The sequence below is a fragment of the Rhinopithecus bieti genome, unplaced genomic scaffold (assembly GCF_001698545.2).
Source record: "Rhinopithecus bieti isolate Rb0 unplaced genomic scaffold, ASM169854v2 scaffold_4599, whole genome shotgun sequence".
Taxonomy (NCBI): domain Eukaryota; kingdom Metazoa; phylum Chordata; class Mammalia; order Primates; family Cercopithecidae; genus Rhinopithecus; species Rhinopithecus bieti.
In genome coordinates, this window is record NW_016804378.1 from 1 (window position 1) to 8,028 (window position 8,028).

An 8,028-nucleotide genomic window follows, 5' to 3' on the forward strand; every position below is an offset into this window, starting at 1 on the left:
AAGATATTAGTGGCATTCACAATTTTTTTTTTTCCCAGACAGAGTCTCTCTGAGTTGCCCCGGCTAGTATAAACGCTTTCCTTTGCAATAAGGCATGAGCATTGGTTAAATGTTTTGCCACACTGTTTATTCTAGCAGTTTTCTCCAGTATGAGTTATTTTACCTACAATCAAGCATGACAGCCATTTAAAGGCTTTATCATATTCTTCACATTCCTAGGATTTCTCATTGGTATGATTTCTTTTATATTCATATAAGTCTTGAGGTGTTGCCAAAAGCATTCACATCTTTCAGGTTTGTAGAGTCTCTCTCATGTATGAATTAGCTTATGTCTGTTAAGAATTGAGGATCTATTAGAGGCTTTCCCACATTCTTCACATGTGTATGGTTTCTCTACAGTGTAAGTTGTCTTATATGTAGTAAGCCTTAAGGACTGGTTAAAGGCTTTGCCACATTCCACACAATTGTAGGAATTCTCTCCAGTATGAATTATGTGAATGTTTAGTAATGATTGAGGAACAGCGAAAAGGCTAGCCACATTCTTCATATTTGTAAGGCTTCTCTCCAGTATGAATTCTCCTGTGTTTAGTAAGGCTTGAGGACCAGTTGAAGGCTTTGCCACATTCTTCACATTCGTAGGGTTTCTATCTGGTATGAATTACCTTGTGTTTAGTAAGGACTGAGAACTTAATAAAGGCTTTGCTGCCGGGCGCGGTGGCTCAAGCCTGTAATCCCAGCACTTTGGGAGGCTGAGACGGGCGAATCACGAGGTCAGGAGTTCGAGACCATCCTGGCTAACACGGTGAAACCCCGTCTCTACTAAAAAATACAAAAGCTAGCCGGGCGAGGTGGCTGGCGCCTGTAGTCCCAGCTACTCGGGAGGCTGAGGCAGGAGAATGGCGTAAACCCAGGAGGCGGAGCTTGCAGTGAGCTGAGATCTGGCCACTGCACTCCAGGCCGGGCGACAGAGCGCGACTCCGTCTCAAAAAAAAAAATAAAATAAAATAAAAAAATAAAGGCTTTGCCACATTCTTCACATTTGTAGGGTTTCTCTCCAGTATGAATTTTCTTATGATAACTAAGGGTTGAGAACCAGTTAAAGGCTTTGCCACATTCTTCACATTTATAGGGTTTCTCTCAAGCATATGAATTCTCTTGTGGTTTGTACTAAGGCTTGAGGCCACTGAAGGGCTTTGCCACCATTTCCTGTCACATTTGTAGGGTTTCTCTCCAGTATGGAAACTTACGCTTATGTTTAGTAGGATTGAAACATACTAAAGCCCTTTGCCACTTCTTACGCACATTTATAGCGGTTTCTGCGTGGCGCGAGTATGAATTTTCGTTATGGTTTAGTAAAGATTGAGAACGGTTACTAAAGCCTTTGCGGCCCACATTCTTCACATTTGGTAGGGTTTCGTCGTCCAGTATGAATTCTCTTATGTGTAGTTAAGGATTGAGGACGATCACTAAAGCCTTTGCCACATTCCTCTTCACAGGTTATAGGGTTTCTTCCAGTATGACATTTTCTCAATTGATAAACTAAGGGTTGAGGCCATGTTATAGGCTTGCCACATTCTATCACTATTTGTAGAGTTTCTCTCCAGTATGGAATTGTTTCTTATGTAACTAAGGGTTGGAGGGCCACTTATAGGACTTTTCCACATTCTTCACATTTGTAGATTTTCGCTCTCCAGTATGGGAATTCACCTCGCTCTCTCGCGCTCTAAAGCACTCGAGAAAGGAGCTGAGGACTTTACCACATTCTTCACATTTGTAGGGGTTTCTCTCCAGTATGAATTTCTGTATGTGTTAGTAAGATTTGAGAACGTACTAAAGTCTTTGCACATTCTTCACCATTTATAGGGTTTCTCTCCGTATTGATTTTTCTTATTGAACAACTAAGGGTTGAGGACCACTTACAGGGCTGTTGTCATTCTGTTACATTTTGTAGGGTTTCTCCTCCAGTTATGAGTTTTCGTTATGATAACTAGAGGGTTCGAGGAGCCAGCTGTATTAGGCTTGCCACCATTCTTCAGCAGTTTATAGACGGATTTCTCTCAGTAGTGAATTTCTCTTATGATAACTAAGGGTTGAGCGCGCACTTATGGCTGTTTCCAGCATACTTCACATTTGTAGGAGTTTCTCTCCAGTAATGAATTACCTTATGTTTGCAGTAGAGGGATTGAGAAGTACTAAAGCCTTGCCACATTCTCTCGCACATTTGCAGGGATTTTCTCGTCCAGTTATGAATTTTCTTGGGACAACACAAAGGTTGAGAGACCACTTAAGAAGGCTTCACATTCTTTCACATTTGTAGGGTTTCTCCCCAGGCATGAATTCTCTTGTGTTTAGTAAAGTTTGAGGACCACCTGGAAGGTTTTGCCACGAATTTCTTCACTTTGTAAGGTTTCTCTCCAGTAATGAAGTACCTTATGTTTAGTAAAGGATTGAGAACACACTAAAGCTTTTGCCACCATTCTTCACATTTTATAGGGGTTTCGTCCTCCAGTATGGAATTTTCTTGATAACTAAGTTGAGCGACACTTAAAGGTTTTGCCACATTTTTCAGCAATTTGTAGGGTTTCTCTCCAGCATGAATTCTCTTGTGCTAGAAAGGCTTGAGGACCAGCTGAAAGGCTTTGCCATGTTCTTCATTTTGTTAGGGTTTCTCTTCTGGTATGCATTACCTTGGTGTTTTTACTAAGGACTGAGAAACTTACTAAAGGCTTTGCCACATCTTTACATTTGTGAGGGGTTTGCTTTCCAGGTATGAATTCCCTCTTATAGATAAGTAACGCTGTTGAAGACAGTTAAAGGCGTTCTGCCAGTCTTCTTTCACATTCTGTAGAATTCTTCTCTAGTATAAATTTCTCTTTATGGTGAGATAGGTGTGAAAGCATGCAAAATGGATCTGACATATCTTTACATTTCAAAAGTTTCTTTCCAGTGAGTGCCTTATCTTCGTACTGGTCTGTTTGGAATTTGACACACTTTGCATGAATGATGTTTGCATATTATTGGCCACATTGAAATACTTTGCTCTGTGTAGTTGTCAAACTGTTGGTCAAGCTGACTTCGGTATAAAGACTTTTTTGTGCACGCTTACCACTCATCCACATTGGGTATAATCAATTTTTAACTGTAAATTCTCATGTCTACATTTTTATCAGTTTTTCTCAATATCACTTTTTGGGAGAGAATCTTCTATGCCCTGCTCTGGGCCAAAGGTCTGTGAGCGCAAAATGAGAACAATATAACTGAAAGAAATAAAAACAACAAATTAGTCGCATTATTAGACTCAGATAAATATTAGGTTTCCAATCGTGAACCTAATAAAATTATTCAAAGCTACATAAGCAAGATGACACTTGCAAATGACACAGGCCCTAATTCTTCATAGGGACAATACAAATGTAAATGAAACATACAGGACAAAAATACATTATGACGATTGAAATTTATACATGCAGTTAAGTGTGTGGGGGCGCTTGGGAGATTAAGCCCAATGCAAAGAGCTACCATAGAAAAAAGAAAGAAAAGTTTGTTAAATTGTAACCAATACAACTCTTTCTGCTCCTCAACTATTACACTAGTTCCCTTCAGAAGTAAGATTGTCAACTTGTTTGTTTGGTCTGTTTAAGGAAAGTAAAATATGGGCACATGATGATCTGAATTTCTGTCTGCTCTAAGGGCCCTTACCACACACTGGTTTCTGTTCTCCAGCGACAAAAAGTGCTCACAAGATATGGTGAATATACTGTGAAATGACACTTTTGAGTCTGTGGAGACGCGCGCAAAAGTTTTAAATGCACTGCAGGCAGGAGGACTGCAGTGTTCTGGCAGAGACCCGGGAGGGGAGAACAGGTGCTGACCAAGGTCGATTACTTTCAGAAGAAACCATAAATAATCTCTCTTAACTAAAACTAAACACAAAATTCTCAGACAAGAACAAATCTGAGAGGGAGGAGCCCACATAATTCTCTAGCCAAGAGATCATTATTTTCTGACTATGGCCAGGACAGAAGTTACATTTTAACTTTGTGACAGGGTAGCCTTTTTAAATGTCCCAAAGTCTCCAGCTGGGCGGCGGTGCTCAAGCCTGTATCCAGCACGTTGCGAGGGCGAGGCCACGGGCGGACTCACAACGGTCAGGAGATCGAGACCATCCCTGGCTAACATGGCGGACAAACCCCGCTCTCTACTAAAAAAATACAAAAAAAACTAGCCGGGTGGAGGTGGGCGGGCCCTGTAGTCCCAGGCTACTCGGCAGGCTGAGGCAGGAGAATGCGTGAACCCGAAAGGCAGAGCTCGCAGTGAGCTGAGATCCGGCCACTGCACTCCAGGCGGCGCGACAGGAGCGAGACTCCCGTCTCAAAAAAAAAAAAAAAAAAAAGTCAAATCTCACAAAGATTACAATCCTATACAAAATGTAGCGGGCAAGTATAATCTCATCAAAAATATTATAAAAATTTTCAGAAAGAAGACTAGTTAAAATGTTATACACTAATTGTTAAAAACTGAATAACCATTTTGGTGAATGGAACTAGGAAAACAAAAGGTATCAGGAACAATCAGAAAAATTAGAGATAAGATACAACAAATTAACATCAGTGAATTGTCAACAAACAGATGTGCAGGGCGAAAAGAGAACTGTTGTGATATAGCAGAAGTCTCCTTAAAAAAAGAAAAAGAAAAAAAAAAATAGCAATCAAGTGGAGAATAGATCACCATAAGCAAATCCTGTCCTGCCGTTAATAGGAAAAAACAACAAAAAAACTTTCAAAACCTAACTAAATTCTGATAACAAGTATATTGGGACGTGCGCTTATGTGCCTTTTTTGTTTTTTCTCAGCAGTTCTTACCACTGAAAATAACATAATGCAAGAAAACAACACCTAATCATATAAAATACATTATTTTCTAGAAAAGATATGCACATACAAAAAATTGAATTTCTAGCATTATTCTAATGGTGCAAAAAACATTTTAATTATTCTCTAACATTTGAGAGATAAAAGCATAGGAATTATAAACATCTGTTAACAAATATACAACATAAATAGATAAACTTAGCAACATCAGTGACAAATTTAAGGGCAGATATAAAAGGAAGAATTTTTTATGCAACCAAAGTTAATTTTCACCTGATTAAAATATACTGTTGTATTTTAGAGGTTTTATGTAATCCCCAAGATACCACACACAAAAAAACTATATACATATACAAAAGAAAATAAGAAAGTGAAAGCATATCAATACAAAATCAGAAAGAAAAAAAGGAAGACAGAGAGAGAAAATGAGGGACAACATGCAAGAATCAAATAGAATAGGTAATAAAATAAAAGTAATGCCTTCACTTTCCAAAATGTATTTAAATATATGGAAAATTAACTTTCAAATCAACAGATTTTAATAGATTTATTAACATTTTTTCTTTTGAGACAAAGTTTTACTCTTGTTGCCTAGGCTGGAGTGCAATGAGACTATCTCAGCTCACTGTAACCTCTGCCTTTCAGGTTCAAGAAATTCTCCTGCCTCAGACTGCCTAGTAGTTGGGATTACCAAAGTCCACCAACACACCCAGCTAATTTTGTATTTTAGTAGAGATGGGATTTCACAATGTTGGCCAGAGTGGTCTGGAACCCCTGACCTCAGGTGATCCACCCACCTTGGCCTCCTGAAGTGCTAGGATTACAGGCATGAGTCACTGTGCCTGGCCTATTAAATATTTTAAATATCAAGAACCAACTTGCCTTTCTACAAGGGTCAGTTGAAATCTAATATTAAAAGGCTCAAAGTGGCAAGATGGATGTAGACATTTCATGCAAATATTAATCAAATGAGAGCAGAAGAAGTCAAAATAATATTACACAAGCTAAATTTTAGTCAAGGACTCATATTTTATAAAATGCACTTGACAGTGAAACTCCAAAGAGACAAAGAAAGATATTAAAATAATAGATTAACTGGGAACCTGTGAAAACTTTGAATACGTGTGTGCGTGTGTGTCTGCGTGTGTGTGCGTCACACAGGATTACAAATATATAAAGCAAATACTGACAGAATAGAAGAAACATAAGGAGAGCAATATAATTATAGCAGGATATTATTATACCACACTTTCTGTAATAAAATCAAAATAGAGGAGGCTGGCAAGATGGCCGAATAGGAACAGCTCTGGTCTCTGCAGCTCCTAGCGCGATCGATACAGAAGGTGGGTGATTTCTGCATTTCCAACTGAGGTACCCGGTTCATCTCATTAGGACTTGTTGAACAGTGGGTGCAGCTCACTGAGTAGGAGCCAAAGCAGGGTGGGATGTCGCCTCACCGGGGAAGTGCAAGGGGTCGGGGAACTCCCTCTCCTAGCCAAGGGAAGGGTTTAGGGACTGTACCATGAAGCACACAGTGCTCTCCAGCCCAGATACTGTGCTTTTCCTCTGGTCTTCATAAGCTGCAGACCAGGAGATTCCCTCCGGTGCCTATGACACCAGGGCCCTGGGTTTCGAGCACAAAACTTGAAAGCACAAAGACTGAACTGGGTGGAGCCCACCGCAGCTCAGCAAGACCAGACTGTATCTCAAGATTCCTCCTCTTTGGGCAGGGCATCTCTGAAAAAAGAGGCAGCAACCACAGTCAGGGGAATATAGATAAAACACCCATCTCCTTGGGACAGAGCACCTGGGGTAAGGGACAGCTGTGAGCGCAGCTTTAGCAGACTTAAACATCCCTGCTGGACAACTCTGAAGAGAGAAGTGGATTTACCAGAACAGCATTCAAGCTCTGCTAAGGGTCAGACTGCCACCTCAAGTCTCCTGATTGAGACTCCTGATTGCCACCTGTGTCTCCAGATTGAGAGACACCTCCCAGTAGAAGCTGAAAGACACCTCGTACAACAGAGCTCTAGCTGGCATTTGGCGGGTGGCCTCTGGGACAAAGCTTCCAGAAGAAGGAACAGGCAGCAATCTTTGCTGTTCTGCAGCCTCCACTGGTGATACCCAGGCAACCAGGGTCTGGAGTGGGCCTCCAGCAAGCTCCAGCAGATCTGCAGCAGAGGCGCCTGACTGTTAAAAGGAAAACAAACAAACAGAAAGGAATAGAAGCAACATCTACAAAATGATGTTTACTCAGAGACCCCATCCGAACGTCATCAACATCGAAGACCAAAGGTAGATAAATCCATAAAGATGGGGAGAAGTCAGTGCAAAAGGCTGAAAATTCCAAAACCAGAATGCCTGTTCTCCTCCAAAGGATCACAACTCATCACCAGCAAAGAAACAAAACTGAATGGAAAATAAGTCTGATGAATTGACAAACTCAAATTTGACAAATTTCAGAGGTGGGTAATAACAAACTCCTCCAAGCTAAAGGAGCATGTTCTAACCCAATGCCAGGAAGCCAAGAACCTTGAAAAAAGGTTAGATGGATTGTTAATGAGAATAACCAGTTTAGAGAAGAACATAAATGCCTGATGGAGATGAAAACACAGCACGAGAACTTCATGAAGCATGCGCAAATATCAATAGCTGAATCGATAAAGTGGAAGAAAGGATATCAGAGATTGAAGATCAATTTAATGAAATAAAGCAAGAAGACAAGATTAGAGAAAAAAAGAATAAAAGAAATGAACAAAGCCTCCAAGAAATATGCGACTATGTAAAAAAAAGACCAAGTCTATGTTTGATTGGGGTACCCGAAAGTGACAGGGAGAATGGAACCAAGTTGGAAAACACGCTTCAGGATATCATCCAGGAGAATATCCCCAACCTAGCAAGACAGGCCAACATTCAAATTCAGAAAATACAGAGAACACCACAAAGATACTCCTCGAGAAGAGCAACCCCAAGACACAGAATCATCAGATACACCAAGGCTGAAATGAAAAGAAAACTGTAAAGGACAGCCTGAAAGAAATGCTGGGTTACCCACCAAAGTAAGCCCATCAGACTAACAATGGATGTCTCTGCAGAAACCCTACAAGCCAGAATAGAGTGGGGCCAATACTGAACATTCTTAAAGAAAGGAATTTTC

At 40.4% G+C, this 8,028-nt stretch overlaps 1 pseudogene; it reads right to left on the reverse strand.

Moving 5' to 3' along the window:
• Positions 1 to 169: 169 nt before the first annotated feature.
• Positions 170 to 1,539, reverse strand: LOC108526715 (zinc finger protein 714-like; annotated as a pseudogene).
• Positions 1,540 to 8,028: the final 6,489 nt, after the last annotated feature.